This window comes from Phascolarctos cinereus, unplaced genomic scaffold (genome assembly GCF_003287225.1).
Source record: "Phascolarctos cinereus isolate Bilbo 61053 unplaced genomic scaffold, phaCin_HiC Scaffold_5;HRSCAF=322, whole genome shotgun sequence".
Taxonomy (NCBI): Eukaryota; Metazoa; Chordata; class Mammalia; order Diprotodontia; family Phascolarctidae; genus Phascolarctos; species Phascolarctos cinereus.
The window spans coordinates 177,617,979-177,630,832 of NW_027555958.1; positions in this window are offsets into that span (position 1 = coordinate 177,617,979).

Genomic DNA, 12,854 nt, shown 5'->3' on the forward strand with positions numbered 1-12,854 from the left:
ATGACTTGGCCAAGGTCACACAGGCAGTAAGTAGCAGAATCAGGATTTGAACTTAAATAGTTTCAGATCAAATAAAAAGTGGATTGGATCTCCTTACTCCTCTCCATTGATCCATATTCAGATCAAGTCCTATTTCTTTCTTTTAAATTGGTATTTTTGTTTTATTGTATTCCTCCCAGAGACCCATCCCTTATAACAACAACAACAACAATAAAATTTAAAAAGAGGGAAGAGGAGCAGTTTAACAAAACTAACCAATATATCAAAAAAGTCTGACAGCTTATGTAATGTTCTACACTCATTAGATGCTCAGCTCTTTAAAGGAGGTACATTTTCCCTTCTCTTGATCATCATAATTACATAGATTTTAGTTCAGTTTTTTTTCTTTCTATTTGCATTGTTGCATTCACTTGGTGTATTGTCTTCCTAGTTCTGCTTACTTTACTCTGCATCAGTTCATATAAGTCTTCCAGTGCTGCCCTGTGTTCTTTCTATCCATCTCTTCTTTTATTGCAGTACATCTATATGCTGCAGTTTAGCCACTCCCCAATACTGAACATCTACTTTGTTACCAGTTCTTTGCTACTATACAACGTCAAGCCCCATTTTCACATTGTAGATTTCTCTCATAACTTCAGCCCATATTGATGCTTTGCTTTTAAAATTCATTTTTAACTTATTTTCTGTATTGTGCAATTAGCATATTAATCTCTGATTGAATGTCAAGGTACTGGAGCCAAAAGAGCACTGGCCTTGGAGTCAAAAAATCTGGGGCTCAAATCGCACCCGCAATATTTAATGTAACCCAGGACAAAATGGCCTAACTTCTCTCAAATTTAATTTTCTCATCTATAAAAATGGAGGAAATTGCTTTGTAAAAGCCTAAAAATGCTATATAAATTTCAGGAGACTAATAGGTTCTTTCATAGGGGTTTAAATCTTTTAAAGTTGGAATAGTCCCAAAGCCATCACATCTATACTCAGCCAAAGACCTAGCTAGCAGCTGCCCTCAGGCTAAGATTTCCTGTCCTTTTGACTTCCTCCTATTTTAACTGGAAGTTCCACACAACAGTCTATTAACAGACTTGGCATTAAAAATGTTGGGTTGTTCTGTTTTTTTAACTCATTTCAAATCTCTCAAGCCATTTTTGGAGATTTGACAATAAATATATACATGATAAATATTGGATTGATTGGTTAATTGAATAAATACTTAAAGGAAAGCTAGATCTGGGGTCATATAATAATAGTATTAGAGATGAGAGAAAAAATCAGCCAATGTCCTCATTTTACAGATGAAGAAACTGAGGCTCAGAGAGGTTAAGGGACTAGTCCAGATCCCACAAGTAGAAAGAGCTGGGAATAGGATTTGAACTCTGGTTTGTTGACAATGTTCTTTTCATCTGGGATTGAATTTTGGCTGTGTTATTCATTGCTTCTGTCATCTTGGACAAGTCATTTCCCCTCTCTAGGCTTCAGTTTTTAATCAATGAGTTGGGCTAAATAATGTCTAAGGTGGCTTCTAGGGTCAGTGGTATACTGGAGCCAGCTTATACTGTCTCTCAAAATACAATTATTAAGCTTTCAATGAGTATTTACACCTTAGAAGTCTGCAAAGAGCACAAATCAGGTTTGATTTACTGTTTTGTTGAATGTCTAAACTTGAATAAGTGATAGAGAAAATATTAATGAGCGAATAAAATAAATCATCAGTGCTATAAATCAGGACTTGATTTATTGTTTCGTTGATTGTCTTAAAGTGATGGGGGAAACGCTAATAAATTAATGAATCATAAATACTACAAATCAGGACTTGATTTATCATTTTATTGATTGCATAGACTTAGGAAAGTGATGGGGAATACGTTAATGCTACAGTTTAAATTTAAATGGGTATTGTGTGCACATTTTATTTTTTCAGAGAGTCAGTTGCTAAACATTTCCCAGCACACTCATCCCTGAAACAGTTTGTAGCTGGTCATAGAGTCAGAGAGGTAGGCAAGAGGTTGAGAGTCAAGGGAGGGAAAATATTACTCCTCTAATAGTGCTAAAAATAGACCTGACATATGCACACTGCCCATCAAGACAGTTAATGGGACTTTCTTCCACACTTTCATACCTCTTCTTCCTTTCCCCCCACCTCACTTCTCCAAAATGCATTTTCTTTTTTTCTTTTTTTTTTTGTGGCAATTTTTCCCTCTTCAAGGCTGCCCATAGAATTTCAAACTGATTTCACTTATACAAAATGGTGAGAGGTTCCCACTCAGACATCTTAGATATCATTGCCCTGGCTAGGGAAAGAACAAAGCTCACTGAGTTCCTTTTTCCTGAATGCCATCTCAGAAAGCCTAGAAGCTTTTCTCCTTCAACTGCCATCATCATCGTCTAATTATTAAGTGTCTTTCTACACTAGCTCTATCAGGTTCAAAAGAAGAGGTGCCAGTAAGAAGTCATTTAGCAGGAAAAAGCCCATGTCTGCACCCAGCTTTGCTTGCAAGGCAAGCCTAATATGAACCAGATATGAAGAAGAATAGTGATGCCAGTGATAAACTCTCCTGGAAAACTTCAGAAAAATATAGAGAATTTATAAGCAACTATCAGGACACAAAAGATTTCTGTGATAAAGCCGTATTAACAGTCAATAATCTCACCAGCAGTAAAAAGCTATCATCTCTGGCTATGTGTATACTAGGAGATAACTTCAAATTGAAAGATATCTCCCCTGAGGGCACTACATTAAATTCAAGAGTAGCTAAAGAGCATAATTTTAAGACATCGGAAGAAAAAACAGAGATATTGGGATGGAAGAAAGATGGAGAGGGAGAAAGAGATCAAGTGTATGTCTATATATATGTGTATATTACGTGGGTGTTGGGAAGAGATGAGGAAGAAATGTGAAAGATGTGGTTTTACCCCAGATGGAAACTTGAGGAAATATTCAATTACATATGAGATTCCTAGAAAGGAAATTGGGCCATCAATTGAGTTCATAGGAGCTGAGGTGGGGAACTCTGATTAATCAACTTGGAAGTCCTTAAATTAGTAACTAATGAAAAACAAATTCTCTTTTTTCTCTCCTCATTAATTTGTATTATGTGAAGGAGATTGCATTGACAGTAAACAGTAAAGAACTTAGTATTCTGCTAAAATAGAGAATACCACTGGATTACTAAATAAATACACAACAGTCTTCTCCAATTAGTTACTGTTTATAAAGTGCAATGAGATTCTGAGATGAAAGGTGCTATAACATAAATCATTCTTGCTATTATTGCTACTACAAGAGCTACAAATGGAAAAAAAAGATGCTTAGAATATATAGGAATGAATGCTTGTACAAGAAAAACATCATGTCAATGGGAGGAAAAGCAGGATAATGATTATTATCTCCTGGTTCCTAGGAAGTAAAATTCCCTCAGGGAGAATTGCAAATTCATATGCTTGCTATGAAAGATGCATTCTATCTACTTGCTCTAAGGGCAAGGGGTGAGGGAGAGAGGTTAAAGAGGGCTGGTTAACAGCTGTACCACCTATGGACTGCGTTTTTTTTTTATTGTGTTTCCCTCACTAGGGAATGGTGAAATTGACATAGATTCTGATAAATGTGCCAGGAGCACAGGAAATCTGATCAGCGTCACAGGGCTGCTATTCACATAGGGAGAATCAAAGAGTTAAGTCAAATAGAATCATGGGGATCTTGAGGGCGAAAGGACTTTCAGAGGTTACACAACATGCCTGTATGGGGAGTGAGCTGTGTGGGTCTAATATTAAAGTCATGATCCCTTCCACTTCCCACCGAAAGATTGTTGAAGCAAAGAGCCAGTAGAAAGAACTTACCAAGCAAAGAAACAGATATAATGAAGTTGAAAATACCATGGAAGGCAATTTGGTACTTGCCTACATGTACTTTTTAATTCATTCATTAATTCATTCTTCATTTATTAGTACCTATGTTTGCAGAACACTGTACTTTGTTCTTAAGGAGGGCATTTGGGAAAGAGCATTGAATTTGGAATCAGAGGACCTGGGTGAGAAATCTGGATCTGGGATGTACCTGTGTGATCTTGAGAAAGTCAATTAACTTCTCTGAACCTCAGTTTTTTCATCAGCAAAATCAGAGGTTTGGACTAAATAATTTTCTAGATCATTTTCTGCTGTAAATCTTATAGCCCTGAGATACTAAAATGCAGTTCTTGCCATTAAGGAACTTACAGTCTAATAAGGGAGATTAATAATTCTGAATGGAAGAAACCATAGAAATCATCTAATCTTACCTTCTCTGTGTATAGATGGAAAAACTGAATAATAGTGCTTTGCCTTTAAAAGGTCTAACAGCTCTCACAAAGATCCTGGAATTGAGTTGTTTTTCTTCTTGGGTTGGTTAAGGGGAAGCTAATTAAGATCAGGACCAGAGGGCAGGATTTCTTCCAATACAGAGGCAGTTTTGAGGTTCTCTTAAAAAAAGAGAAAAAAAAGGGAGGTAGTAGAGATTTCCAACATATCAAGCAATAGTATGATGCCCGTAGCACCTAGTGGAAGTGATATTAGCAGTTCCCTTCTTCAAACCCAAGCCTCCAAGGGGATACCATAAAGGATTATCTCTAAATGGAAATTTTATAATTTTTGTATATCTAAATATAAGTATATATGTATATTTTTTAAAGTTGTGGCCCTCACTCTAATACAGACTGAGGGTCTTTATCCCACTGTGCCTAATTCTGTTCTTAATTCTGTTTTTCTCTATTCTCTTAAAAATTAATCCTATTTCTCATAAACACGTATGGATAACCCTATCCTTGTGTTGCCTGGTATACCTTTATTTATAGTATGTAGGCACAGAACTACTGTAGGAGCCACAGAGCAGATGTTGACCTTTCCTAACTCTAGAGAGCTTTTATTCTCCAACTAGGGTCATCCACATGAGCCATTTAATTCTTCTAAGGGCAGAGTGACCAAGAACTTGAGCAGTTAAAAAAATCTGTCTTATACACGTAAGCCTGATAGTGACCATAAATAATGATTATTTAATGAAAAAATGAATGAATGAATGCCTGACATGCTATAACTGGTTAGCAGCAGAACAGAGCCCAGGTCTTTAAATTCCCAGCCTAGACATCTTTCCACTCTACCATGTAAGAACCATATACAGTAAAGTAGACTACGCCAAGTGTCAGGAGATGGGGTATAAACAAGATCTATTAGAAACCACAAGAAGGAAAGATCACATGTGGCTGGTAGAATTAGAGAATTCTCATGGATCATCTTTTTGCACTGTCCCACTTGGGTCAGTTAAGCTATATGTGGCAGGGTGGTAGTGGTCTGTTGACCTTAAAAGTACTTTAAAACTCTGCCTATTGACAAGGTACTATGGGAATTATGGTCCATCTGCTTCATAAAGATGAAGGGTTTGGGGGGCAAGAAGTTAATGAAAAAGTGGAAAATAAAATGCACAATGTGAAGATTAGAAGATGAGCAACAAGAAGAGTTTACAGTATTAATTACTTTTATATTAACTAGGAGAAGAAACCTTCAACCTGGATTTTTGAAATGCTGTGTAACTTCATCAGCATATTTATAGAGACACAAACTAAGCTAAGCTAAGGTAATGAGATATCATGAATATTTGATCCTGCCCTTATTCCTTGCCATTTGGATAAAATTCTTTCCTTTTGACTTCTCTAAGCCCATATTTATATTGCATTAGCTTATATGATCACAATGATCAAAAATTATTTCCTTTTGGATTGGTGCTGACTTACTGATAAGGAGAGCAGCCATGTTGAGGTGGCTATTAAACATACCATCATTGGGAAGAACCAGCTCACCTGAGGGAGGGTGAGAAGGGGAAGCATTCTTCAATGCACAATATCCCACAAGTATCTTTATGTGGTCCCCACACTTTTTTTTTTATTGTGTAGGTCTTTCTTTTGCTCTCACACCCGTATTTACATATGTATAAACTACATACATGCATGACTGTATTAATGATTATATTAATGTATTATCATACTTACACACACACACACACACACACACACACACACACACACACAAACCAGAATTTGAAAGGGATGAGCCAAAGGTGAAATATTTGATTTTAGTGTCAAAAGGGACAGTGGAGTTTATTGTGATATGGACAAAACTGAGCTTTAGGAAAATCACTTTGTCAATTATGTGGAGAATGAATTGGAATAAAAGGAGACCAATCTGGAAGCCATTGCAATAGTTCAAGGGAGGGATGATTAGGGCCAGAACTAGGGTGGCAGACATTTGACTGGAGAAAAAGGATCAAATGTGAGAAATGGGAAGATAGAAATAACACAATTTGGCATCTGATTGGATACGTGCAGGTGAAGGTAGGGAAAGTGAGGGATTGATGAAGGTGCTGAAGCTGGTGGATGGAAGGACTGGAAAGATGATAGTACCCTAAACAGAAATAGGGAAAGTTGGAAGATGTCTGGGTTTGGGAGAGGTGGAAGATGCATGATGATATTTTCAAACCGGATCATATTCCACCTATACACGTTTGTCCTGTGTGATTCCCCCATCCCATCTGAATAATAAGAGGGAGATAGGGCTCTTATTCAGTCATGGTAATATATGTCATCTGAAGGGCACCTGTCACTGCCAGAAGGTGATCAGGGAGGGAGACAAAAAAAAAACATAGAAGGAAGGAAAAGAAAAGAAAGTGGGAAAGAAGGGGAAGAAAAGTAAGATTAAAGATAAAAAGAATGAGAGGTGGAGGAAATGAGAGGGGAAAGAGAAAAAGATTCAGTAAGGGAGAAAGGAGAGGAAGAAAGAGGGAAAGAAAAAACAGTAATAGAAAAGCTAGGTCAAAAAAGAAAAATCATACATATACTAGTATGAGAAATAAGCAAGTAGAGCTAGGGATAAAAGTAGATTATAGAGATAGGAAATTAAAAAGAAGAGGGAGAAAAATAGGAGTTGAATATTCAATTATAGCAAGCTTTAGAAAAGGGATAGAATTTAGCATAAAGAAAAAAAATATAATTCATTAGTTTTCTTTTTTCAAAAGCATCTCATCTTTTAGTGGCTACCTCTCAAGAAAACCTATTTCTTATCTTAATACTTGTTTTTAAATAGTAGAAATGAGTGGCTTTGTTGAATTACAGCCTGCTTCATTAAGAGAAATGCCACAGGATGGAAGAGATAGCCCACAACTTAGGGGAGACAGAGAAGGATCACTGAGAGAAATTAGTTCACAATTCTTTAAATGTCTTATAATATTGAACAATTGCTCAAAAATCATATGTCTCTATCTTCATAAAACTAATGTCAATGGACATCAGCTTTCTTAGAGGTATGATACATGCATGCAGGACTTATCACCCTTTAGACCAAGGATTATATAATTCCCCTCTCTAGCCACAGTCCCCTGTCCTTGCATCTCTCCCACTCTCTTATTTCCGTTGAAATCACTCTTCATACCTAATGTGACTTCCAAAATCATATGAGTTAATATGGCGGAGTAAGCTGTATCTCAGCTGTGTCTTAGTTCTGTAACCTACCACTTTTAACCAATAACTATTGCATCAAATATAAAGTTATTAAAACTGCATCAAGAAGAGAAGGTGTTGGAAAATACTTTTGTGGTGGGGTTATACTCCATTTAACATTGATGGGGATGGAACCATAGAGGATATCTACAGTACTTTCCCTAGATGAGAACAAGGGGAACAAAGTAGTCCCAGCCTCAGCCTCCTCCTCTTTGGAAAGACTCCACTCATCACAGGCAAAAAATTGTGAAGATAAAAATGAAGTAGGAAGAATAAAACAAAATAATTATGAGTAACCTGTACAACAAAGTCAACGTTATCTTATTTGCATGGGATATATTGTACGAGAGATGGAAACATCTGAATAAACCTAAATAAAGCCAGCCAATTGACCTGGATTGTGTGGTGCAACGATGGTGTAAAGGCCTGTGGTAGAATAAGGATGCAAATTGGAAAGCTCCCAATTTGGAACCGGGGTTGCTAGTTCCTGAATCTGTGCATGTGGAAAGTTCAGCTCTGTAGTGGCAAATTCTACATTCCCAGCTTCCTCAAGATTAGTGGTAGGGGCTTGTCCAAATGAATTTAATTCATTCCCTTCCACAGCCATGGCTCACTTTGGGGTTGGCAAAGGGGAAGAGGAAACCATCACACTGTCCCAGAATTGTTGGTCCAGGCTGGACGAGATTTAAGTCCTCCAGCGAGTGCCCTAGGAGTGAGGTGATGCCCCAACAGAGGGGCCTGAATCTGAGGCAAGGACTATAAGCATTATTTTTCTAGCTATTGTAAGGCCCACCCTGCTGCTGGAGTACTGTCTAGGCTTCAGAGACATCCCATCTCTTTGGACAAAATGGAGGTATTCTGTAGGATTTGCAAATTCCTTTACTTGTATGAGAAAAATGATCAAAGGCATGTTGGATCTTCCCTCCAACAGCACTAAGAGGTGGCATATGCAAGATTTAACAGTTACCTAAAGGACTGAGAGGTTTTGATTTGTCCAGGGTCACACAGCCTGTCTGTGTTAGGGGCAGCACCTGAAACCTGGGTCCTCTGCCTCTGAGGCCAGGTCTCTATTTACTATACCATACTGCCTCTAATAATTTTTTCTGCTCCTTATATTTTTTCTTTGGTGGAGTTATTTTATTCTATCCTCAATGTGAAATTGTGTATTGCAACTATTAGATTGTGTTTGCATAGCTAGCTTTGTAAAATTATATTTCAGCTGCACAGGACTAGGTGCTTTTTCTCCCACCTCTCTCTGCTATCTCTTCCCTTTGTGCTTTTGTGTGGTCTATCCCATAAGTCTGGAATGCATTCCCCTCTTCATGTCAAGCCTGTCAAAAGCCTTCTTTTCCCTCAAGGTTCAGCTTAGAGGTCAGCATTAACAATGCTCTGTAGAAAGTTGGTACTTAATATACATTTGTTCTTATAAATAATAACAGGAACAATTTGTTGTTGTTCAGTCATTTTTTAGTCATATTTGACTCTTTGTGACCCAATGTGGGGTTTTCTTGGCAAACATACTAGAGTGGTTTGCCCATTTCTTTCTCCAGCTCATTTTTACACATGAGGAACAGGCAAACAGGGTTAAGTGGCTTGCCCAGGATCACACAACTAGTTAGTGTTTGAAGCTGGATTTGAACTAATGAAGATGAGCCTTCCTGTTTCCAAGCCTAGTGCTCTAATCCTAGCTTTGCCTGTGCCATCTAGCTGCCCTGTTCCACCTAGCTGCCCTTGATTTATCTAACCTAAATCTCTCACCTAAATTTTTTGAGCTCTTTATATCTTGACCTTGTACTCACTATAACCTACTCTGCATTAAAATTATTTTGTATAATTAGTAAGCTCCATGAGATCAGAGATTATACTTTTATTTTACTCACTCCCAGATGCCCTATCATTCAGTGACACTCACCTCCTTGCTCTTCCTCACACAAGACACTCCATCTTCTGACTCTCAACATCTTCAGTAGCTATCCCCCATGTCTAGAACTCTCTGTGTTTTTATCTCTGTCTCTTGAGTTTCTTAGCTTCCTTCAAGTCCTAGCCAAAATCTACAAAAGCCTTTTTTAATCCCCCTTAATACTAGTGACTTCCCTGTTGATTATTGCCAATTTATCCCATCTATCTATCTATCTATCTATCTACCTACATATATGTATATATATATGTATATATGTATGTGTATATACACACACACACACACACACACACACACACACACACACATACATATATCTTGTTGGTACAGTTATTTGCCTGTTATCTCCCCAAATAGAATATGAACTCTTAGAGATCAAGAACTGTCTTTCACCTTTTTTTGTATCCACACTGTTTATCACAGTTCCTGGCACATATTAAGTGCTTAATAAATGCTTGCTGGTTAATTATTGACTTTGGTATCTTGATCTGCCTGTGAGCACAGGGGATAGGGACAAGTGTTGGACCTGTGTAATTTCATTGATATAGGAAATTCCCAAGTCAATTGCTCTCATTTTATATGATGACTAAAATGACCAAAAAGTGGAAGGTTGTAAAGGAAAATATAGAATTTAAGTTTCTGAAAGCGAAGGATTATTTTATTTTGACTTTGCATCTCAGTGCCTTGCCCAAACTAGGTGTCTACCTCATGTTTATCAAATAAATGAAATAAATAAAGGGGAGAGAGATGGTAACAGTGGCTCAGGTGGAGAATTTCTCTTCGGAAATATGAATGGACATCTCCTTTTTGGAAGCAGAAAGAAAGGGAGATAGAATGAATGGAGAGATAGACATATATTGGTCTCAACTAACATTGATGTTCTTGTCTAATGTTACACCTTGGTTTGGATCTCGGTTTCCTTAATTCCTCCCAAGGTATATATTCTTGAATATTAGCCTGGTAGGAAAAAAATGTCATAAATTCAATTAAACATTTTTTTTTTCTGAAAACCTACTGTGTTCAGGGCAGTGAGTTATAAGCTGAGGGAAAGCACAAAGGAGAACAAGATACTATCTCTGGAATAAAGTTCCCTATAAATGTATGTGGGTGATGCTCCTGTTTGGGCAGCTAGGTCACAGAGTAGATAAAGCACCAGGCCTGGAGTCAGGAAGACTCATCTTCATGAGTTCAAATCTGGCCTCAAACATGAGCTATGTAACCCTGGACAAGTCATTTAACCTTATTTACCTCAGTTTTTTCATCTGTAAAATGAACTGGAGAAGGAAATAGCAGACCACTCTAGTATCTTTGCCAAGAAAACTCCAAATGGGGTCAAGGAGAGTTGTACACCAGTGAAGTGACTGAACAACAATAACAAACTGTTTCTATTGTTACTTATAATAACAAATGTTTATTAAGTACCTACTTTTTGCAGAGCACTATTAATGCTGTAGGGAGACATAGAATGTATGTAGTCAGCTCTGGGACATTTCTCCCTTTCCTTCTTTTCTCTTAGAATGAATGATGCCCCCTTATATAATGCCTACCAAGAACTAACTACAAGAGTCATGATTCTGTCCATCCCCCACTTTGATCTGCAGAAATTCACCTGGTTATATTCTCCAGTGCTTAGAGATAATTGAGGAAGAATTTGAGCATTGTATTGACTCTTAAACAAGTAAAAAGAATTCTTTGAGTAGGAGATGCCATCAGAGGGAGAATGCTCAGTAAGATTTATATATCTGAACTTAGAAATGATGGCACGGACTCTCTCAAAGTTAGATAGTGATAAAGTCTTTTTCTGTTATCAAACTTTTCAAAGCCAGAGGTCTCAAAATTAGTGGCAAAGAGGAAAAAAACAGCTCCTAGTTTCACTTATTGGTTCAATAATTTTTTCCTTTCAATTTTTATTAAATTCTCCTTTGATTTTCAGGATTTCATCTTGGTGTTTAATTAGACATTTTACATTTGGTTTTTTTTCCTGTTTTTTTTTTAGTTAGATGCCTATTTCATTGATCAGCTCTTTCTTGTATTGATATACACATTCAGACATATAAATTTCCCCCTATGTATCCCACAAATTTTGGAATGTTGTCTCATTGTTGTCATTCTCTTTAATAAAATTATTGCTTCTATTATGCATTATTTGACCACTCTCTTTAGGATTAGATTATTTAGTTTCCAATTAGCTTTTAATATATGCTTCCACAGCTCTGTTTTAAATGTAATTTTTATTTCATTATAGTCTGGAAAAAGTGCATTCAATATTTCCACCTTTCTGAATTTTGTTGTGAGTTTTTGATACCCTAATACATGGTTAATTTTTGTCAAGATGCTATATACAATAGAAAAAAGGTATCCTCCTTTCTATTCCCATTCAGCTTTCTCCAGAGGTCAATCATATCTAACTTTTCTAAAATTCTATTCAGCTCCTTGACTTGTTTCTTATTTATTTTAAGGTTAAATTACTCTACATCTGAGATGGGAAAATTGAAGTCCCCCACTAGCATGTTTTTATTCTCTATTTCCTCCTATCATTCATTTAACTTTTCGTTTAAGAATTTGGATGCTATGCCATTTGGTGCTATGTTTAGTATTTGTATTATTTCATCATCTATGGTACCTTTTAGCAAGATGTAGTTTCCCTGCTTATCCCTTTTAATTAGGTCTTTTTTTTTCTTTTGCTTTGTCTGAGATTATGATGCTACCCCTGCCTTTTTTTTTACTTTGGCTAAGGCATAGCAGGTTTTACTCCAGCCCCTTATTTTAACTCTGTGTGTTTCTCTCTGTTTCAAGTATGTTTTTTTGTAAACAATGGTTGGATTCCATTTTCTAATCCATTCTATTATTTTTTCTGTTTTATAGGTGAACTCATCCCATTCACATTCACAGTTATGATTACTAACTGTGCATTTTCCTCCATCCCACTTTCATTCTGTTTATCCTTTTCCCCCTCTTTTTTCCTTTCCCTCCTCTAAAGTCTTTTGTGCTTCTGATCATTGCCTTCTTTTATCTGCCCTCCCTTTTACCACCATGCACCTTTTCTCTTATTCTCTTTCCTTCCTATTTCACTGTTGGGTAAAATAGATTTTTTTTTTAACAAATGAGTATATGGATATCTTTTTCCTTCTTTGAAAAAATTTAGATGTGAGTGAAGTTAAGTATTGCCTGCCCTTCTACTGATAATTTTCCCTATTCTTCTTCTTTTCTCACCTCTCCATTTTTTATATCATCCCAACATAATTGATTCACTCCTGCACCCTCTTTCGATGTATAATCTGTCTAACCACCCTAATAATGATGAAGTTCATGGAAGATAATATATCATTTTCCCATATAGAAAGGTAAACATGTCATTGATTCACTTTCATGTTTACTTTTTTTATACTTCACTTGAGTGTTGCATTTTAAAGTCAAAT